At 38.9% G+C, this 23,361-nt stretch overlaps 1 long non-coding RNA gene across 2 annotated transcripts in view; it reads left to right on the top strand.

The window, feature by feature from the left end:
• Positions 1-2,088: 2,088 nt before the first annotated feature.
• The window catches only part of LOC131419980 (uncharacterized), a 118,960-nt gene continuing 97,687 nt past the window's right edge, over positions 2,089-23,361 (top strand). The window contains exons 1-3 of one of the 2 annotated variants that reach the window (XR_009223418.1): positions 2,089-2,191; positions 5,373-5,511; positions 18,835-22,766. This is a non-coding gene — a long non-coding RNA (uncharacterized LOC131419980). Of the gene's footprint in view, positions 2,192-5,372; positions 5,512-18,834; positions 22,767-23,361 lie in introns of those variants that run through there. The other variant, XR_009223419.1, reaches the window with a different exon arrangement.

Genomic DNA, 23,361 nt, shown 5'->3' with positions numbered 1-23,361 from the left:
ATCAGTCCACTCTTCTATTGTGGCACTTACCAAAGACGATCGCAATTTCTCTGTTTATAATTCTGTCTTTTTGTCCTCTACCCCCCCAGACCAGAATTGCCTTGAGGGCAGTGACCCTATTTTATACGTTTTTGCATTTCTAACACTGGGCATAATATTCAACACATCATAGGTGTTCAATAAAGGGGCCAAATGAATGATTTAATTAATAGGAACTGAATAAAGTCATTTCAACATTTCCTTACCGTTCAAAGCTTCAAGGAGCACAAATCAAATACAGTGGAATAGCAGTGTGCTGTGAGGGTTAAATCTCAGACTCTGGGGTCAGAGAAACAGAGTTTGAATGCCAGCTGTGTCACTTATGAATTGTGTATCTTTGAGTCTACCTATCCCCACTTTTGGGTTTCATTATCTTTAAAATGGGGGTCAAAAGAAACTTTATCTCACGGGGTTTTTATGAAGATGAAATAAGATAAAGTATATAGAGTGACCTGTACCTTGTGTGGCCCATAGCAAGTGCTTGGTAAGTTTTCACAACGGGGATGATGGAGAAGAAGATGATGAGGTTACTAGTATCATGGCTCTCGGAAGGCCCATGATCTGCCTGGGGAAACACTGCACAGGCCAGACTCCAGACAGCACAGCGGGAGTCAGGAATTCACTCAAAACGAAGCATAGAGAGATAAAGAACAAAAATACACATAGCTGGAGTTCCTGGAGATGAGAAAAGAATGAAGGAGAACAGAAAAAAATATTCGAAGATGTAAAACAAGAATGAACACCTGCTTGAAATAATGAAAGAGATTAGTCTCCATAATGAGAAAATACCTCCTGTCCTCAGAAAAAACTAAGAGAAGAAAAGTTACTGAACGTCAAAACTAGAGAAAGAATCTGATGGGCTTCAGAGCAGAAGCAACACGACAAGTATATAGGAGACACTCGAGCCTGCTGCACACCACTGCTCAGCAACGCTCAGGGCCAGAATCAGCAACGCGATGTTTACTGTGCACTCAGGGAAGCGTGAACCCAAGCTGCTCTGCGTGTAAAACAAGAACTTAGGGGATACGGCTTCGGTGACCACCTGTCCCTATTTGCCTGGGACCAAGGGGTTGCCCGGGACACAGGACTTGCAGTGCCAAAATCCAACAGTCCCATATAAACAAGGATGGTGAGTCACTGTGAATACAGCACTCATAAAGCTTCCATGAAACAAAAATGATTTGGGAAAAAAACAAATAAAAGATTTGTTAACAAAATCTAGCCAACGAAAAGAAGAACCAAAATTAAGAGGTCGGAAATATAGATGGCTTAGTAACAGAAATGGTAATAAGCATCAAATATATTTATGTATAAAATTAAAATGAAACAACTGTGGAAGTTATAATTCGGCATGTCATGTAAGCTTTATAAATCTTAACAGTGTGAAACTAATTAATAATGCAAATAACAAATATTAGAAAATGGAGAGAGGGAGGGAGTCAGGAGGTTGTATACTGTTCTAGTTTATCTTTCATAATAGGAAGTTAATTCTGTCTGAAATTGTAACAAATAGTAAAAATGAAAAAACCCGTAGTGACTCTAACTTCCTGGTGGCTTTACATAGTGTTTTTACTGAGTCCCAGTAGGATCTTTTGGGAATGAACAAACATACCTTATTGCAAATAAGTGTTTACTTGAAGCTGTACTTTAGTTCCTTTTTCTCCCTTTAAAGAAATATTCAATTATAAACTTTGATTTTAAAAAGTGTTTATAGTATATGCTTTTTGTCTTTTATCTATATTTCTCTCTTTACTTACCTAGCTAGCCATATAGAAATTTGGAGAATAGTGGTTGTTAAATATTGAAATTGCTTGTTTCTAGGTGTTTGGATTTGGGGTGAAAGTGGATAAAAATTCTTCTTTGTGCCATTTCAGTTATTTTTAAATTTAAAAAGCACTGTGATGATTAATTTTATGTGTCAACTTGATTAGGCCACAGTATCCAGATATTTGGTCAAACGCTATTCTAGATATTTCCATGAAAGTAATTTTTAGATGAGATTAACATTTAAATTAGTAGACTTTGCGTAAAGCAGATTACCCTCCATTTTGTGGGTGGGCCTCATCCAGTCAGTTGAAGGCCTTAATATAAAAAGACTGACCTCCCCAGAAGAAGACCGAGACTTCCAGCAGACTGCGTGTGAACTCGAATTGTAAGTCTTCCCTGGGTCTCCAGCCTGCTGGCCTACCCTGTAGATTTTGGACTTGCCAGCCTCCCCAGTTGCGTGAGCCAATTCCTTAACATAAATACCTCTCTCTTTCTCTCACTCTCTCTCTCTTCATCTCCATATATATATATATCCTATTGTTCTGTTTCTTTGGAGAATACTAATACAAGCACCTAACATACATGTATAACTTCTATAAAAATAATAATATCATTATTCCTTTTTATAAAAAAGTTAAAACTTTCCTATGAGAAAATAGGTTCAGAAAAATTTAGGAAAATGTCCAAGAGGACTTCCATAGCCCTTTCCACAGCTAGTTAGTGGTAGAGCTGAGACCAAAGCCTATGGATGACTGACTCAAGAGCTTATCCTCCTTGTCACTGAGCTACGGTCATTCCTGTATAAGTAGCTACTAAATTATGATATAGAAACAATAAATGCTTGGAGAATACAGAATATGAGATAGATCTTGATGGCTTTGTAGAATTAATAGAGAGGAGAGAAATGGTGAGAGATTTGTAGGCAGGGAAAAGTGTTCGACTAAAGCTTAGAGGAGAGAATGAGCCAACTGTATCTGTGATTTTGGGTGGTTGGGGGGCAAACATACTAGTAAGTGAAAAAAAAATCCAAGATATGGAGCAGTATGAATATTACTCTTTCATTATAAATATAAAATATCTGTATGCATATGTATAAAATATGTATATGTGTGTATACGTAGTTGGTTATAAAAATGCATGTGAACATGTATATGTGTGTGTGTCTATGAGTGTCTGCTCATGGGTGTGTATTTGCACAGGTGTGTAAGGAAAACTCACCTGCCTCTCCAGGAAGAAAAAGCGACCATTGTGCTTCCAAGGCCTGAGCGCCCTCACCCCTGAGGACCAAGTGAACACATTTGTGTTGCCAAAAAGCGATGGTCCATTAAAATGTTTCAGGCAGGCTTCACAAAAAATGTTAATAGCATTTTGTGGGAGGATGGGGTGAGAGAATTTCTTTTTTTCGTTTTGTCCCCTTCCATAGTGTTTGCATTCGTTTTTATAATAGGCATGAATTACTTTTTGTAAAAAAATCCTAAAAACTAGTTTAAATTAAAAAGGAAAGGGTACTTAACACCACTGAATTGTACCCTTAAAAATGGTTAAAAAGGTAAATATTATGTCATGTATATTCTAACACAAAAGAAAGAAAGAAAGAAAAAGGGAGAGAGAAAGTGGAAGGGAGGAGGCAGGAAGGGGAGGGAAAGACATCTTAGACTGATAAATGTAGGACTAAGAACACATGTAAAAGTTGTCCTACTTTTTCTGAGATTGTTCAATTGTCAACGTGTCATGTGCCAAAAAGAAAAAAATGTGCTACCTGGACAACTGTAATGAGCCCCCTTACAGGATGAAAGACAAAAGAGCAACCTTGGGTGACAGCATTTTTTGTCACATTCCCGCCTCCGAGTTTGTTCTGTGGTTGGGCTAACGGAAGCCCCAGCCAGGACTGCAGAGCTTAACCTTCACAAAAACCATCTCTGGTTTGAACTTCAGCAGGCTGCTCCCAGGAGCTGCCAACCCAGCAGCATAATGTATCTGGAGCTGTGCCCACATTGTTAGTTCACTCACTTTTCCATTAAAAATCGAGACAAAATAAAAACGCCCCAGGCACCTGGGTCCCATGCATTAGAACTGGCACCAGCTGACTTCTCCTGGCCAGGTGTCCCCCTGAGTGGAGGGGAGGGGGGCGTGGGCCATTGAGGACAGGGATGCCAGGGCTGAAGCAGCTTGCACTGCAGCCAGGCCGGAATCATCTAGAAAAGCTGGGTTCCCATCCTGTTAGTCAGCTGCCTTAAACTTCTAATGGCTTCACGTTATGGTTGCTTGCCTCCCCCTCAGACCTCATTTCCTGGCCCCCTGTGTCAGTCAGACAGGACTTCACCTGATGACCTTCACACTCCCTGCTCCCCTGCATGGAGGGGACAAGACCTGATGCAGACATTTTGGCATAGCGTTTTTTTTTAATTGTGGTAAAATATACATAACATAAAATTTACCATTTTGACCATTTTTAAGTGTACAGTTCAGTGGTATTAAGTACATTCACAACGCTGTGCTTGACATAGCCTTTTAACGCAGGAGACATTTTGAGGCAGCCCACTTGATGTAGTAATTTTTCCCCAACTTTTTTGTTTTTAAAGATTTCAAAAGTATAAGACAATGAATGGCGATTCACCTAGATTCTCCATTTGTTAACGTTTCCTTCGTTTCTCTTTCTCTCTGTCTATACTAGTTTCTTCTTGCTGAAGCATTTGAGATTTAGTTACAGACATCATGATGACAAGTTACTGTGAAATGCTTCTCCATGTATCTCTTAAACACAAGGACATTCTTTTCAAAGCACACAAGTTCTTGTTTGTTTCTACAGTTCAGGATCCAAAGATCGCATCATATTTAGTTGTCATGTTTGCTTAGTATCCTTGAATCTAGAACACATACCTAGTCTGTGTGTGTGTGTGTGTGTGTGTGTGTGTCTTTCTTGGCATTACCACTTCCAAAGGGTCCAAGCCAGTTATTTTGCAGAATATCCCTTGGTCTGTTTTTGTTGGTTTGTTTCCATGTGTTTGGATTCAAGTCAAGCATTATTGGTGTGAAGCCTATTATTTCAACACCAACTGGTATACTGCAATTAGTTCTGGTACTAACTACCTGGAGTTAGCACAGACCCCATGGGTAAAGGGCACAGTCCCCAACAAGACTGCCTTCACTTCAGAGGTCAGCTGCAAGTCCAGGGGACCCCCAGGCTACTCATACTCTGACGAACTAGCTGCAAATTCCTGGGTTCTTAGGACCTCTTTGATTTCAATAATTTGCAAAAATGACTCACAGAACTCAGAAAAGTTCTACACTTATGATTTTTTTCTTTTCTTTTCTTTTTAAATCCAATTTATTTAAACTAAAAAAATAAACACAGTTCACCCATTTTTCTACCCCCCCACCCCCTGCTTCCAGCAACCACCAATCTGTTCTCTGTATCTATGAGCTTGTTTTTTTAAAAATATATATGTTTATTTAGATTCCACATATAAGAGAGATCATGTGGTATTTGTCTTTCTCTGTCTAACTTATTTCACTTAGCATAATGTCCTTGAGGCTGTACTTATGACTACAATTTTATTTTTAAGGATACAACCCAGGAACAGCCCAATGAAGAGATATATAGGGTGAGGTCTGAGAGAGTCTTGAACACAGAGCTTCTGTGCCCGGTCCTTGTAGAATCAGGGCACGTAACCTACCCAGGACATCAATGTGTTCACCAGCCAGGTAGGTCCGCTGAGCTTTAGTGTCTGGAGTTTTTACTGGAGTTTCAGTGATTGAATCATTGGCCATATGATTGAACTCACTCCCTAGCCCTCTTCCCTTCCCCAGAGGACGGGCTGGCTCAAAGTCTCAACCCTCTAATCATGTGGTTGGTCTTACTGGTAACCAACCCCCATCCTGAGGTGATCTAGGGGCCCACCATGAGTTACCTTGTTAGCATAAACTCAGGTGTGATCCAAGGGGCTCAGGAGTAACAAAGACATTTCTATCACCCGGAAAATTTCAGATTTTAGAAGCTCTGTGCCAAGAACCAAAAATCAGACTCATTCTTTATTATATGGTAGCTATGTCAGTCATTTTGTGTCCTTCTTGGTTTATTACATTAGGAGGCGTATAACGTCAATTTGTCCCATCTTTGCTGATATCAAATTTGGTAATGTTTGCCATATTTCTCCATTGTAAAAATATTTTAGCCTGTATAATTAACAAGTAATATTTTGTGTGACATTCTGAATATCCAGTTTCCCCAAATCCTTTCAGTCAACAGTTTTAACATTCATTGATAATTATTGGCTGAATCAGCTATTGCAAAATGGTTATTTTCTAATTCAATAATTTCTTCCACATTTATTAGTTAGAATTTTTGTGTAAAGAACAGCTTTCTCTTGCCCTCTCCTATCCCATTTAAATTTTTTTTTTTTTTTTTTTTTTTTTTTTTTTTGTGAGGAGATCAGCCCTGAGCTAACATCCGCCAATCCTCCTCTTTTTTTTTTTGCTGAGGAAGACGGCCCTGGGCTAACATCGGTGCCCATCTTCCTCCACTTTATATGGGACGCCGCCACAGCATGGCTTACCAAGCAGTGCGTCGGTGCGCGCCCGGGATCCGAACCAGCGAACCCCAGGCCGCCGCAGCGGAGCGCGCGCACTTAACCGCTTGCGCCACCGGGCCGGCCCCCCCATTTAAATTTTTTAAAGAAAGTATCACTATGAACTCATGGGTCACGTTACTCTTATTTTTATTTCTATGCTCGAATTATCCCAGATTTGGGCAGTGAGAGCCCCTTCAAGCTGGCCCTTGTGTCCATTCTTGAGCACTTACTTACCCTCTGGCCTAACATAATGTTAATGATGAGGTTGTTATAATTTTGGGCCATTTAATGCAGCCTAAACAACCGTTAATTATCATATAGTGGGTGAAACAGTCTCCCTCTCTCACCAAGACTTTCTCCATCACAGACCCATTCTCTAGGAGAGAAGTCTCACATGAAGTGGCTGTCTGGGCTGGGATGAGGGATGGGTGGGCATTAGATACCAATGAAGAGATCACAAATAGATGAAACAGGGTCACCACACTTGCTCACCCAGAAAGGGCTGTCAAACCCAGTGGTGACTCGGAGCTTCACGGACTGCACATCAATTAAACAATTATGTTTGTCTCCTTAATAATGGCAATTTGCTTTCCATTAGTAAAGCTTAAAATGCATACTTCTTATTGTAGCCTTCCTTATTATGATGCATATCAGATATACACTTAGTACTGCAGGGGAGCATCTCAGGGCTAAAAAGGAAAGAAGGAAATTTTGGCTACAAATGATTCCTTATTCTGCTAAGAATGTACAGTTAAATGTCTAATGATTTTCTTTTAACTAAGTAATTCATACACATTAAAATTGTTTATAAACTTTTATAATGGATTTTTTTTGAGGGACAAGTGACGTACTTTTAGAAGCTGAATTAGTTTTAGTAGATTTTTTAAAAATTCTAACTGTTCTTTTAAAGTACTATATATTGAGGGGCTGGCTTGGTGGCATAGCAGTTAAGTTTGCACGCTCCACTTCAGTGGCCCGGGGTCTGTGAGTTCGGATCCCGGGCATGGACCTACATGGACCTACATATCGCTTGTCAAGCCACACTGTGGAGGCATCCCACATACAAAATAGAGGAAGATTGGCATGGTTGTTAGCTCAGGGACAATCTTCCTCACCAAAAAAAATAAAAAATAAAATAAAGTACTATATATTGATTCATAAATAATACAAACACTGAATGTAATGAAGTTGAAAATGAAAGTCTCCAATAATTTGAATTCTTGGGTAAAAAATTATACAAGAGAAGTCACTTAGATGAGGTTAGGGCAGGGTTTCTCACCCTCAGCACTAATGACATTTGGGGCTGGACAATTCTTTGTTGTGAGGGGCTGTCCTCTGCACTGTAGGACGTTGAGCAGCACCCTTGGCCTCCACGCACTAGATGCCATAGCAACCCCCTTTCAGTTGTGACAATCAAAAATGTCTCCAGACTTTGCCAAATGTCCCCTGAGGGGCAAAACTGCCCCCAGTTGAGAACCACAGGGTTAGGGTAAGGAAGCTCTATTACACACATAAGTAGTAATAAAAAATAATTTTTAAATCAACATACCTTTGTCCAAACTCCAGTTTCAAAATATTTCCTAAATGAAAAGAGCCAGATCAAGGTGGCTGTCTCAAAATGTTTTTGCTTCAGCCTAGTCATTAATATTATAGGTCACTTTCTTCCTTTGGTCAAAATCAGTAGACTTCATTTGTGTGGGTCTATTTCTGGACTCTCTATTCTGTTCCCTTGATCTATGTGTCTACTCTTTCACCAATATCAAACTGTCTTGATTATTATAGCTTCGTCATAGTAAATCTCGAAGTCAGGTGGTATAAGTCTGTCATCTTTATGTGTCTTTTTCAAAGTTGTTTTGACTATTCTACTTCCTTTGCCTTTGCATATAACTTTTAGAATCAGCTTCTCAATATATACAAAGAAAATCATTCTGGCATTTTGATTTAGGCTGTGTTGAATCTATAAATCAATTTGGAAAAAACTGACATTTTAACAATATTGAGTTCTTCTAATCAATGAACTCAGTATAATATACCCTCTTAATTCTAAGAGTAAAGAAATTTTTCAAGAAAAATCCCTGGCAGATCTTGAGTGGGTCTCGTGAACTTGAATGGGTCATTAAGCCCAAAGCCAGTCAATTCATGAGGAGTAGGATTGATATGATCTTAGATCAGTGTTTTAGAAACTTGCCTTATGACTTATTAATGGGTTGGGAAATCAAATTTAATGGGTCAAAATAATCATTAAAAAAAGAAATAACATAGAAGAAACATATCAAAGCATAATACACATCATAAAGGTGGATATTGTTTTATTAAGTTTTCTTTTCAATTTTCTATAAAAATTACATAGAATACATGTATGTACTGGGTTGCCAAGTGAAGTTTGGTTTTACCCTGAGCTACAGTCTAAAAGGTTTGTAGTCTCAGATGAATTCTGAGCTGAGGATAGAGCCACCCTCTCTGATGGGTAGAGATGTGAACAAAATATGGGTCTGTTAGTTAGGAAGAGAGGAAAAATAGATATTGAATATTCAAGAGCAGAGCTTGGCTACATCTCCTAACATTTCTTTTTTCTTTGCTTCATGGTGAGTTATCTGTCTTTCTGTACTTTCTGACTCCAGTTGATGAAAACATGCCATCTTGCCCAAGTTGAAGGATCATAGATCTTCTATTGCTGTCCAATTAGGAGGAAATAAAATAAAAAAGAAAAACTGTTGGTTCTCCTTTGGAGACAGGCAGCAGAAATTGGAGTAGCGATCCCTTACAATAACTGCTAGACTTGGGAAAAAGAAATTAGTTCTATATTTCAGATGGGCGTTAACAGGTAATTAATCTGACAAAACAAAGAGAATGTTCATACTCGTCAATGCAATATCGCCACACTAATACTATCTAAAACTTTAAACATATTGTACCAGGTCCCAGCTAATTGGTTATGTAAGCCATAAGCCAAAGGGCTATGAATGTAGTTTGGTGGATTCTCAGAATTAAAACCTTTGAAGATAAGAAAGGAATCTTTTGCCGGATACTGTTTCTTGGCACTTGCCCTGTTACACCAAGTTCTTAAACCTCCAAAGCAATTTACAGACTCAGTTCCTGTCAACTTACAATGCATAATTTTGGTACACAGATGACTTCTAAAGGTCAGGAAATGAAGACATTTCACAAGCCTTAGAAGTAGAAATTGCATTTTAAAAAGTTTACAACTAAACATAGAGGTAAATTTCTCAATTCCAAGAGCCTGGCATGTGGGGTTGTGTGATCCTTGACATGTGAAGAGTATCTTGCATTCTGCCTTGTGTTCCCTTTAGCACAAGGATGTACTAAGTGATTTACCTCATAGCTCGGCATGGGGTAGGAATAGACTGGACTTGACTAGACAGTTCCCCAGATGAACGCAATATCAAATCTGTCTGTTTCTAATTTGGTCAGCGGTTTCTGCAACAAAAGCTCCTTTTTCCTTGGTTATTTTCTTTTCTGGAAAATTCATGGAACTCACACAACCACCCCATTGACTTGTATATGTGTAGAATAACCTTTCAGATACATTCTTTGCATCACACCTGGTTATTAGGAGCCAGTTACTTTTTTGGCTAAAGATCAGATTACTCAATGGGTAGATATAATGGCATGTTTGTTTCACGTCTATACCAGAGAGTGTTTAAAGCGGTAGAGGGGCACAGGGGTAAAAACTCAAAACAAAAAAAACCAATTATAGGATCAATTTTTTAGCTTAGAATAAAAATCCCATTTTTCTCCTTCCAGATTAATTTTTATGCCAGCTAACTTTTGGAAACTTACACATAAACATTTACTTAAACTTAAGATCATGCCACAACTTAGTAGCAACTGGTAAATTCCATCTTTGATGGATACAACTGCTAACTAAGCATTTGCTGGATTTCATAGTAAATCTAAGAGGCTTATCATTTCAAATGTCTTAAAATACTGCAGAGAGTATTATAAAAGAATACAGTGTCTCTCTTTTAGATTGTTCTGTATGCTTGAGATATTTGCATAACTTTGCCTTACTCTGGTTAAGGTTTGCAGTATCTTCTCCCTAAACATTTAAACATCCTCCCAACTTCCTCCACTCCTCTGTTGTTGTCTTACCTGCTAGGAGGTTTGAAGCATGGCCTCAGTGTACCTCAGGATCAGGCTTTTAGAGACTTTGTCCAACTCAGGCCCAGGAAGTGCCCATGCCTTTAAAATCACAGGATCACAAACCCCAAATCTGGATTACCATTGCTTGTCAGAGTTAATGACATTCTTAGGAGTGTTTGGCTTAACTGAGGGAGGAACTTGGAACTAGGGGAATGGAGTGGGGGGGTGCGTATGTAATAAGAATGGCTACACTGACTTCCTTCTCACCATGTGCCTGGCACTGTACAACATTTTACCTGTATTATTTCATTTTAATCTTTACCTGTGATGTAGGCGTTATTTATCCTTCAAGTGTTTTAGAGGTTAAGTAAATTAACCAAGAGTACACATCAAATATACTCTTAATCTTAGCCTTCTTGAGGGTGAAGACGTTTCGTTGTTCCTCATTATATCTTCGAAATTTAGAACAACGCTTGACACATAGTAGGTCCTCAATAAATATTTGTTGAATAAATGAAAGAATGTATTAATTGAAGTGAAAGAGCTGGGATTAAAACATGGGTCCTTCAGACTTTGCAATCTATTCTTTCACTCTCTTTCCGTCACATTCCATGGCATCCTCAGAGGGTAGGAATGACTGTTCTTCTGACACGTTGGTTCCGTGCTGAGGGCTCCTAGTGGCTTCTCTTTCTGTGGGTGAGGCTGTAGGGGCCAATGGCTGCAGCTTGTAGCTGCTAACTCTGGCTTTTGATTTTGTCTAGGACATCTTCCAGATATTTCTTCCTTGAAAGCCCTGTATTTTGCCACCTTCGAGTCTTCTATTACAGGGAAAATAGTATTTGGGGCATTGCAGCATAGGGAAACAAGTTGGTGGTAAGAGTGGATAGCAGAAAATGATGACTCAGCCCCAAACCTAGGAAACCCACAAGATAACACAAAGTTTTGAAATAGTGTGAACATGTAGGTTTCCTTCTTCTTGTGCAACTGATGTTGATCAGTCATCTTCTCAACTTGCTGAGAATTAGAGGGTGGGAGCAGAAAGGCAAATTACACAGTGCAAATGAAGACATTAACGTTCAGATGAGATGAATCCTTTTTTTTTTTTTCTATTTTATTTTATTTTTTTGTTTATTGCAGTAACATTGGTTTATAACATTATAAATTTCAGGTGTACATCATTATACTTCTATTTCTGCATAGATTACATCATGTTCATCACTCAGATACTAATTACAACCCATCACCACACACATGTGCAGAATTATCCCTTTCGCCCTCCTCCCTCCCCCTTTCCCCTCTGGTAACCACCAATCCAATCTCTGTCTCTGTATGTTTGTTTATTGTTGTTATTATCTACTACTTAATGAAGGAAATCATGCGGTATTTGACCTTCTCCCTCTGACTTATTTCACTTTGCATAATACCCTCAATGTCCATCCATGTTGTCACAAATGGGTAAGTCCTTCTTTTTTCAAAGCAGATCAGGCCTCAAGTGGGCGGAAATAATAACAATAATAACAATAATCCTTGTGGTTGAAAGAGACAATATTATTTGTGTTGTTGATGATAGGGTTTGGGGAAGGGAAAGGACCATGGGGTCTGCTTCCTATCTAAGACTTCTGTACACATATAGGTAACATTCCAGTCCTCTGGTTAGAATTTCATAGAGTGGAATGTGGAGAATTCTGGCAATTGACTGAGCTTTCTTTCTAAGGCAAAACACGAAGGGGAAGTGAAACAGAAAGTGTGACAGAAAAGAAAGCGCCAGAGCCCAAAGGGGCTTGGGATCCTGGCTTGGGAAAGGCGATCACCACTATCAAGAGGGAAGCCAAGCTCTGGGGTGTGAGTTGTGTAGAGGAATCAAGAGGCTGCCTGTTTGGATGGAAAGCAAATAAGCCTTGGTGCCAGAGAGAGCTGTGTTTGAACTTTTGCTCTATCAAGTACTGATTTTGTGTTTTAGCTTTCTAAATAGTAGCTTCCTATTTTAAGAAGTTATTCTTACTAAATACATGCTCTGTTGTTTCCCTACTGCTGAAGCAGTGTGTGTGATGTCAAGAAGCATATGAACAAGTGTTTTGGTTGCACAGTTAAAGAAATCATTGTTTAATATTTAAATATTATTTAATTTTTCTCCTTTTAATTTTGGTTGCTCAGAAGACACTGCTTTAGTCACTCTCGTGCATTATTCTTTTCCTGTGACATTCAGCTTCTTCTTCTATATAACAGAAGATAAATGATCTTTAGCTAGCTTGATATGTATTAGTTTCTAAATAACAGTAGCTATAATTATGATGATAATGATAATATGGGTTCTGTGAGGGTGAAGTCTTTCAAAAGCAGAACATATTAACCTACTTACAGAATGGCCAGGTGCTGCTGCTTTTTGTATAACAGAGAGAGCTTTCCTCTTGGACAACAGAGTGGCCTGCCATAACCTCTGTCCTGTTAATGACTTTTCAGTACAATGGTGTTGAAAAGTTTTACCACTTTTTGGACAATTTCTCTTTTTTTGATATTACAAGTTTTTACCCCAAAGCACAATAACTATATGTATATATATATATATATATATATAACTATATATTCTATAAGAACTGCTATTTTGACATCATGGTTTTAGGCAAAGTCACACTCACCAATTCACTTGACACAACAATTTCTAGTCAGATAACATCATTGTGCACCATGTCTGGATAAACCCAGATGTTCTGCTTTGCATACATGAGCCAGGCAAACAGGTTGAATGGCTAGCATCTTCTAGGACTCTTCAATCCCATTATGCATATATATTGTTACCATATGCTTCAAAGCAATCTTGTGTCTAGCCTTTCTTTAGCTCTAAATGGTTTTTCTGTGCTATAGTGCATTTTGAGTGTAAGATAATGTAGGGGAGGAAGACAAATCCTCTACCCTTTGGGTCCTTCTGGCTGGGCTGTGAATTAAATTGACATGAGACAGCATAACAGGAGAAAATCAAACAAAGCTGCATAATGTGCGTACATGGGAGAGACTCAGGAAAACTGAGCAACTCAGCCATCTGGCAGAGGTTATCACCTTAATAGCATCTTCAGCTAAAGACAAAGGAGAGTGTTGGGGGTAGTGGTTTGGGACTTCAAAGGGGAGGAAGGCAATTCACATGGAGATGGAAAAGCAAATGTTTGGTAAACAGAACTTTGGGGCCGGACCCGTGGAGTAGCGGTTAAGCACACATGCTCCACTGCTGGCGGCCTGGGTTGGGATCCAGGGCGCTCACGGAGGCACTGCTTGTCGGGCCACACTGTGGTGGCATCCCATATAAAGTGGAGGAAGATGGGCACAGATGTTAGCCCAGGGCCAGTCTTCCTCAGCAAAAAGAGGAGGATTGGCATGGATGTTAACTCAGGGCTGATCTTCCTCGCAAAAAAAAAAAACAAAGCAAAAAAGACAGAACTTTGATAAGAATGGACTTAGCAAGGACACTCACAGTCTATTGATACCCAGAGTTATCTATGGTGATGGCCTGTCCTGGGGACAGGCCTTCTATCTTAAATTTCTTTTAGGCACTTAGGTGGGAGGGAGGTCAAAGTTTCTTTCAGAGTGTTTTGTTCTTAAAAATAATCAAGGCAAAGAGACATATTTTGAGGTGGCCAATTCTGATTCCTCACAATAACCATGAAATACACAAGTTGTAAAAAGTGTGAAAAAAAATGACTTTAAAAAAAAGAATATACATCCCAAAGGATGACTCACACTTATCTTCTTCTACCACCCACTTCTCACTCTCAAGACATTTCTTCTTCTATCGATGACTAAAATGAATTTTTACTAATTTACGTTTTATATACAGTCTCTATTTACTTTCAATTTATCCTTTATAACTTATTTAAACTTGCTTTTGATGATATATTTTTCTATTTGTGGAAATCACTTGGATATCTTGTTTGAATTGAGATAGAACATATCATAATTTTTTCCATTAAAATTCATGGATGGGGCCGGCCTGGTGGTGTAGTGGTTAAGTTCACATGCTTTGCTTTGGCAGCCTGGGGTTCGCAGGTTTGGATCCCAGGCACAGACCTGTGCACCACTTATCAAGCCATGCTGTGGCAGGCATCCCACATATAAAGTAGACGAAGATGGGCACGGATGTTAGGACAATCTTCCTCAGCAAAAAAAACAAAACAAAACAAAAAAAACTCATGGAAATATTTTTTCGTATAACGGTGTCTCAGAGCATCAGGGTTTACAGGATAAGTTTTATGTCATTATGTGAAGGACAGATTGGAGAGTTAAACAAAAAGATCTATGTTCTGTATGTGATATATTCTATCAACCTCAAGCACTGAAAGTCTTTGTGAAGGGAGAGAAGAGAAAGACCATATAATAGTCTCTTGACTTTTGGACAAGTCATGAAACACCATCATAACCTTGGACAAGGACACCACATTCTTTTGGTATTCCTTCTGCCTCATTCATGTTCCAGTCCTTTTCAATCTCCTATACTGTTTCTTCTCGCCTTTCCTGACCTCTAAATGTGAGGTTCCTAGGCAGTGGTGTTCTGGTAAATGTTTAACATCTGGTTCTATGGGGAAAAACCTCCCTGGTGTGTGGTGTTTGCCAATTTTCAAGGAGCAAATATTTCCACTATGGCTGATTTCAAGCTATTAGCACGATGTTACTGAATGGGGAGTTGGAAAGAGATGTGCTCAATCAGCTCTCTGGCAGGCTAGAGCCAGTTCCAGTTCAGCACTGGCCTGAGGATTTAGTAATCAGCCCTTTTCTTTATTTGTAGTTATTTCCTAGGCGATCTCACCAAATTCCAAGGCTTTAAATACCATCCATATGCTGATGAATCTCAAATTAGATCTGAAGCCTGATCTATCCCATTTGCACATATTCATACCAACTGTCAACTTGACATCTTCATTTGGATGTCTAACAGGCATGCATGTGAAATTTAACAAGAACAAAACAGAACTCCTTTTTTCTTTCAGTTTCTAATTTTATTTTATTTTTTATTGAGGTAACGTTGGCTTATAACATTACTTATATAAATTTCAGGTGGACATGTACATCATTATATTTCGACTTCTGTATAGACTACATCATGTTCACCACCAAAAGTCTAGTTGCCATCCATCTCCGGACATAAGTGCCCTTTTACCTCTTTCGCCCTCCTCCCTCTTCCCCTCTGGTAACCACCAATCTGTTATCTTTATCTATGTGTTTATTTATCTTCTGCATATGAGTGAAATCATACGATATTTGGCTTTCTTCATCTGACTTATTTCTCTTGATATAATACCCTCAAGGTCCATCCATGTTGTCTCAAATGGCAAAATTTCATCTTTTTTTTTTATGGCCGAGTAGTATTCCATTGTGTATATGTATGTGTGTGTACTACATCTTCTTTATCCACTCATCCGTTGATGGGCACTTACGATGTTTCCAAGTCTTGGCTGTTGTGAATAATGCTGCAGTGAACACAAGGGTGCTTATATCTTTTTGAATTAGTGTTTTCATGTTCTTTGAATAAATACTCAGCAATGGAATAGCTGGATCATGTGGTAGTTCTATTTTTAGTTTTTTGAGGCATTTCCATACTGTTTTCCATAGTGGCTGCACCAGTTTACGTTCCCACCAGTAGTGTACGAGGGTTCCCTTTTTTTTCCACATCCTCTCCAACACTAGTCTTATCTTTTTAATAGTAGCCATTCTGATGGGTGTGAGGTGATATCTCATTGTGGTTTCAATTTGTATTTCCCTAATAATTAGTGATGCTGAACATCTTTTCATGTGCCTATTAGCCATCTGTACACCTTTGGAAAAATGCCTATTCAGATCCTCTGCCCTTTTAATCAGTTTGTTTGGTTTTTTGTCGTTGAGTTGTATGAGTTCTTTATATATTTTGGATATTAACCCCTTATTGGATATATGATTTGGAAATATCTTCTCCCAATTGGTAGGTCGTCTTCTCGTTTCGTTGATGGTTTCCTTTGTTGTGCAGAAGCTTTTTGGTTTGATGCAGTCCCAGTTGTTTACTTTTTCTTTTGTTTCCCCTGCCTGGGGAGACATAGTCAAAAAGATACTGCTAAGACAGGTGTCAAAGAGCGTACTGCCTATATTTTCTTCCAGGTGTTTTATCGTTTCAGGTCTTATATTCAAGTCTTTAATCAATTTTGAGTTAATTTTTGTGCATGGTACAAGATAAATAACTTTCATTCTTTTGCTTGTGGCTGTCTGGTTTTCCCAACACCATTATTGAAGAGATTTTCCTTTCTCCATTGTATGTTCTTGGCTCCTTTGTCAAAAATTAGCTGTCTATTAATGTGTGAGTTTATTTCTGGGCTTTCAATTCAGAAAAGAACTCTTGTTTTCACTCCTGCTTGCCTCCAAATCTTCCATCATCTCATATAATGGTATTGTCATTCACCAAGTTACTCAATTCTAAACCCTCAGAATTGTCTTTGACTCTTTCTTTCTCTCATACCCTACGTGCAACTCATTAGTAGATCTTATTACCTGTGTCTGTAAAATTCATCCCAAATCACACTGATGCACATCCACCACCGCTGGGCCCCGCTGTGTAATCTAAGCATGATTTCTCTCCTGTGGTAGCATCCCTGCCTCCATTCTGTCCCTTAAAAGTCAATTCTCTACGTAGCACTCAGAGTGAACCTTTAAAATAGAAATCACATCCTATCATCTCCTTGCTTAAAAACCCCCAGTTAACTTTCCATCATATTGAGAATAAAATTCAAAGCCTGCCACCTCCCCCGAGGCTCTGCTACTTCATCTGGCCCTTGCTACCTCTCCAATTTCCGCTTGTTCCATTCTCCCATTTGCATACCTTCTCTAGCTGCACTGGTGTGCTTGCTATTATCAACACACCAAGCTTATTCCAGCCCCAGACATCCACATGTCTGTACCCTCTGTGTGAAAATCTCTCCCCAAAGCCCTATCCATATCTCCACATAGTTTACCTCGTTCAAGTTCTTACTCAAACCTTACCTCTCAAGAGAAGACTTCTTTGACTACCACATCCAAAAGAGTCCCCTTCCCCCCTCTACCAACCTATACCTCTATCTTCATCCCATGCTTAATTTTTCTTTAGAGCACTAATCGCTATCTGATTTACATGTTTATTGATTTATTTCCATGAAGGCAGGCATTTGTCTTGTTGAGTGCTGTATTCCCAGCACCTACAAAGGTGACTTGCTCACAGAGGGTGCTTAATAAATACTTGATAAATGAATGAATATAATGGGACATGAAACCATCTACTCCCACACAGCTTAGTGTATTAGAGGTTGCAAACTTTTTCTGTAAGGGGCTAGGTAGTAACTATTTTAGACTTTGTTTAGGCTACTTAGATTATTTAGGCCAAACAGTCTGAGTCACAATTACTTTAATCTGCATTTGTAATATGAAGGCAGCTACAGATGGTACTTGAAGAAATGAACGTGGCTGTGTTCCAATAAAACGTTATTTACAAAAACAGGCCACAGGCCAGATTTGGCCTTTGGGCTGTGGTTTTCAGACTCTGGTCTAGATGAACATGACTGTACTATTCTGCTCTCTTCATTAACATGACCTTGCTATTCCACTGTCTTCATCACCAGGACTTTTCTATTCTAGGAAATTCTTGCTCAAGATAATAAAAGTTGCAAATAACTTTGGAAAAAACCAGTTGAATGAACATCAGACTGTTCAACTTTTCATTGAATAGCATCAAATGACAGTTTTCTCTCCAGGACTCTTCAAAACTTACTGCAAACCCCTCACCTTGCTGTGTCCAACAATTCTAAACTATTATATCACAATCCTGCATTGAAAGACCTGCCTTCAATCAGATCCCCCAAACCTCATAAATACCCCACCTTGGCTCTTTCTGCTTAGACATGCTGCTAAGACAATAACAAGGTGATGATCTCCCAAGGGGCAATAAGGGATAACCTCAGAGTTATTTGCTCGTGCTTCTAAGGAGTCACTCATAATGAAGGACAATCCCAGAGGAGGTTATCATGTTGTTTCTGTTGCTTCTACTATCATAATTTCTTGGCCCACACTTAAAGGACGTATTCATTCATTCACTCATTCAACAAATATGTATCAAGATCTTATGACACATCTGCCCTCATACCAGCCAGTATTGATATGAGCATGTAAGTACAAATCTGGTAACTTTGCTCTGTGGGAATATGATAGAAAATGGCAATCTTTCCCCCCCAGTGATTAATGACTTTCATGGTTACTTTTTTTGAACTTTAAAAAATTGTGCCACCAGAGATTTTGACAGGGAAAGCAAAATTTACTCATTAAAAATAAGGACTTCTTGGTTTGCTCTAAGATTTTTCTATCTCCTTTTCTCCAGTCTCCGGAGTTCACTAATCTGGGAGTCTGCAACTCATAGTGTGTATGGCCAAGAGTTTTCTGGAGAAATGCCAGGCATGGCTGAAGCATCAACTTTCTGACTACTGGGGGGAAAAGCAGCCCTCACTGCCACCATCGTTCATAAAAACTCTGGAATTTGTTTGCACAAAGAGCTCATTGAGAGCTGACAGGTCTGCTACAGCCATTCCTTTATTCCCATGGAGGAAGCGTCAGGAAAACCAGCCGTCCTCCTTGTGCCATTTCTGCAAATGCAGCATTCGAAAGCCTGCGCCTTGTGGGTGATCAGCAGGCCTGGCTTCCCAAAGGGGTGGAGGCGACAGAGCGAGTCTGGGGAGAGAGCCCAAGACTTGAGTCAGGGCCTAACTCTGCCAACTGAGACAAGCCACTGAGCCACCATCTCACCTACAGGAAGCTTGTGTTAATCAGCTGAGAAAATGGAGGTGAAATTGCTGTGTGGATTCAGAATCTCTTCACAAATGCCGGCGACCCTGCCCTCCCTCCCTCAAGTCTTCCCCGTAGTCCCAGGATTTCTGTCGACAGAAAAGCAATCTTTATTTGCTCTCTTCTTGTTTGGATTCTTTTAAAATGCAAGCACCTCCTAGAAGGCATAATACATCAAAGTAATCCCTACTAAACACATGGGGCTTCCCACACGCTTTCTTTCTCTCCAGAGGGATCAGGTGGCTAAGGATGGATAATGACAAGAGATGACTAAAATGTTGGGAAAAGTCATTTTAAAAAGGAGGAATGCCCACTGAATAATAGAATTGTAATAGCCTTGCAGATTATAAGGATCAGTGGTTTTTGAAGTAAAATCTTAGGCAGGTTTCTTTTACATAAAACAGAAAAAAAAAAACTTCTCACTCACCATCACAGCCTCAGGCTGATGCCTCTGCAACTCAAAAGGCCCCTCTGCGGGATCCCAGGGCTCCGAGGAACAGAGTTCTAAAACCTCTACTTACCCTTTACCTTATATACTGGAGGCCAGTGGCCTCCCAGAAGAGAGATGGAAATATAGCCACTCTCCTAATCTAGTGCTCATGGCTCTACATAAGAACAAAATAACAAAAATGAACATGTGAAGTCTTACTATATGCCAGGCTCTTGGCTAAATTACGTGCATTATCTGATTTAATCTCTAAACCTTTGTGAAGCAGATACTGTTTTCCAGATGAGGAAACTGAGGATTAGAGAGGGTAAAAAACTCGGTAAGAGGGGCTGGCACGGTGGCATAGTGGTTGGGTTCACATGTTCCGCTTTGGGTCTCAGGGTTCTGGGTTTGGATCCTGGGCGCAGACCTACACACCGCTCATCAAGCCAGGCTGTAGCGATGACCCACAAACAAAATAGAGGAGGATTTGCACAGATGTTAACTCAGGGACATCTTCCTCACCAAAAAACAAACAAACGAACGAACAAAAACTCAGTAAGAAACTCAGCCTGAGGCCTGTGTGGCTCTAGGACTGATATTCTTAACTCCGTGCTCTAGTGCCTCCCGTCATATTGTTTCCCTGAAGAAAATTTGTATTTGTCTCTTTCTGAGACACCACAAATGTCATCTAGAATTTCTGTAGATTCTAGATTTGGATTTCAATAGAGATTTGTCTGCAACACACATTGTCTTCAGTCTGGATTTATGTTTTAGAAGAGGGAGAGTTTGAATTAAAACAGAAAGTTCGTTTATGGGTGTAACAAGTAAGTGAGCCTGCAGTCTTAGGCACAAGATGAGCTTCTATTTTCCTCCTGTGTTGCCAGCTCTGGATCATTATTTTTTTCTTTTCAAATTTAGCATAGCTTACTGAATAAAAGAAGAGGGGAAAAGTTGACATACTGCAACAAATAAAATACCCTACCTTAAAGTCTGAAATTCAGATGGGAAAATTACTCTGCAAAGCAAAATAACATTGAGTCCATTAAAAAAAACCCAAACCTTAGCTCATCATGGAAAATTTTAAGTGCTCTCTGACAGAGAGAAAGAGAAGGAAAAAAACCAAATGAATAAGGACATTCTTTTTTCAGTTTAAACAGCGTCAGAGAAAGAAGTGAAAAATATTTGATTCTCTCACTGGCAGGAACAGACAACCATTTTCGTATTAGTCACCAGTGAAGTCATTATTCATTTGGTTCTGACAGCTACAGAATTATAAAAATAATAGTATTTTAGAACTCTGAAAATTCTACCCAACGATAAGCCAGCCTTCCCTAGAGACAGGAAGATGGGAAAATGGAGCAACTGACAGACAGGCAGCGTGTGCTGATTTTAATGGGTTGTCTGTCTCATTCGTGTTCATTTGCAAGAGCTCTTTGTTTGTCAGAGACACTAACACTTAACTTTGCACTACAAATTTTTTTGAAGCATATTTTTTTGTCAGTTGATTTTTTACCTGGCACATTTTCCAGATACAGTTTTTTCGTTTATTTATGTTCACATATGTCTGCCTTTTTAAAAATAGCTTTTGGGATTCCAGACTCAATTAGGAAGGTGTTCCTCATCTCTACATTGTACATGCTCTAGCTTTTCTTACACTATTTTTTTGTTTTAGTTTACATTTGAACCTTTATTCTTTATGCAATTCGTATCATTTTGTATTTTGTAGCATACAAGTCTACTTTTATTTTTCGTGACTTGATAGTTGTGTTAGCATCATTGATTGAAGTATCCATTCTTATCTCCTTGAGTTGAAATAGCACTTTCTTTTTTTTTTGCAATTTTCCACAATGCCTCTTTGTTTTCTTTTCTGTTTTTTTCTTTTGTGAGGAAGATCAGCCCTGAGCTAACGTCCATGCTAATCCTCTTTTTGCTGAGGAAGACCGGCTCTGAGCTAACATCTATTGCCAATCCTCCTCCTTTTTGTTCCCCAAAGCCCCAGTAGATAGTTGTATGTCATAGTTGCACATCCTGCTAGTTGCTGTATGTGGGAGCGGCCTCAGCGTGGCTGGACAAGCGGTGCATGGGTGTGAGCCTGGGATCTGAACCTGGGCCACCAGTAGTGAAGCATGCACACTTAACCGCTAAGCCACGGGCAGGCCCTGAAATAGCACTTTTGTCAAGTGTTAAGTTTCCATATTTACTGAGATATCTTTCTGGATTCTCTATTCTGTTCCACTAATCTATTTATTTCTCTACAATACTCTACTGATTTTACTATAGCGGCTTTAAATGTTCTCCCTACCCCTTACTATTCTTCTTTTGCATACATTCTTAGCTATTCTTGGGCATTTATTCTTTCATAACAATTTTAAGACTCCTATTTGTGTTTGTGGTAGACGGACTATTGCCCTCCCCCGAGTATGTCCACCTCGTAATCCCTGGAACCTGTAAATTTTATTTTGTCTGGCAAAAGGGACTTTGTAGATGTGATTAAGTTAAGGATTTTGAGATGGAGTGATGATCCTGAATTATCCTGTGGATCCAATGTCATCACAAAAATCCTTATAAGGGGGACACAGAAGGAGTCAGAGTCAGAAGAGAAGGCAATGTGATAACAGGAGCAGAGATTGGAGTGATGTGCTTTGAAGATAGAAGAAGGGGCCACAAGCCAAGGAATACAGGTGGCCACAAGAAGCTGAAAAAAGCTGGAAAATGGATTCTCTCTTCAAAGCCTCCAGAAACAACCAGCCCTGCCCATACCTTGACTTTAGCCCTGTGAAACTGATTTTAGACTTTTACCTTCAGAACTGTAAGAGAATAATTGTGCTTTGTTTTAAGCCACTAAATTTGTGGTAATTTGTTATAGCAGCAATAGGAAAATAATACAGTGTTGCAATAGAAATGACACTAAATTTATATATTAATTTTGTGAAAACTAACATTTCTACAGTGTTAGTCTTCTCATTCAAGAACATAATCTCTCACAGATTAGTAGTTACCAGAGGGGAAGAGGGTGGGGGTGGGCTGGGTGAAAGGCATAAAGGGGCACATACATATGGTAATGGATAAAAGTTATACTACTAGTGGTGAGCACGATGCAGTCTATACAGAAACTGATATATAATAATGTACACCTGAAATTATGCAATGTTATAAACCATCATGATCTCAATAAAATAACTGAAAAGGGAAAAAAGAACATGGTCTCTCTTTTCATTTGTTCAAATCCCGTTTTATTTTCTTCAATAAAATATATATATTTTATATATTTATATAAACATTAATATAATATATAATTATATATTATAAATATATATTTTTTATATGGAATTTCTTTCTTGTTAAACTTATTCTGAAATATTTTATATATTGCCATTGTTGTGAATGAAATATTTTTCCATGTTTCTACTTCTATATAATTATTGTTAGGATTTGGAAAAAGCTATTGATTTCTAAATATTTATTATTTGTCCAACCATGTTATCAAATTCTCTTATTACCTGTACTTGAGTCTCTCGGGCTTTTTTGTTGTTGTTTGCTTTTTTTAGGAAAACAATCACATTATCAGCAAAAACAAAGAGTTTTATTCTTATTTTCAAATGTTAGGTCAAATGTTAGGTCAGTTATTTAATTTTG

This window comes from Diceros bicornis, chromosome 22, assembly GCF_020826845.1.
Source record: "Diceros bicornis minor isolate mBicDic1 chromosome 22, mDicBic1.mat.cur, whole genome shotgun sequence".
Classification (NCBI taxonomy): Eukaryota; Metazoa; Chordata; class Mammalia; order Perissodactyla; family Rhinocerotidae; genus Diceros; species Diceros bicornis.
The sequence above is the reverse complement of the archived record's forward strand: the minus strand, read 5'-3'. Positions and strand labels throughout refer to the sequence as shown.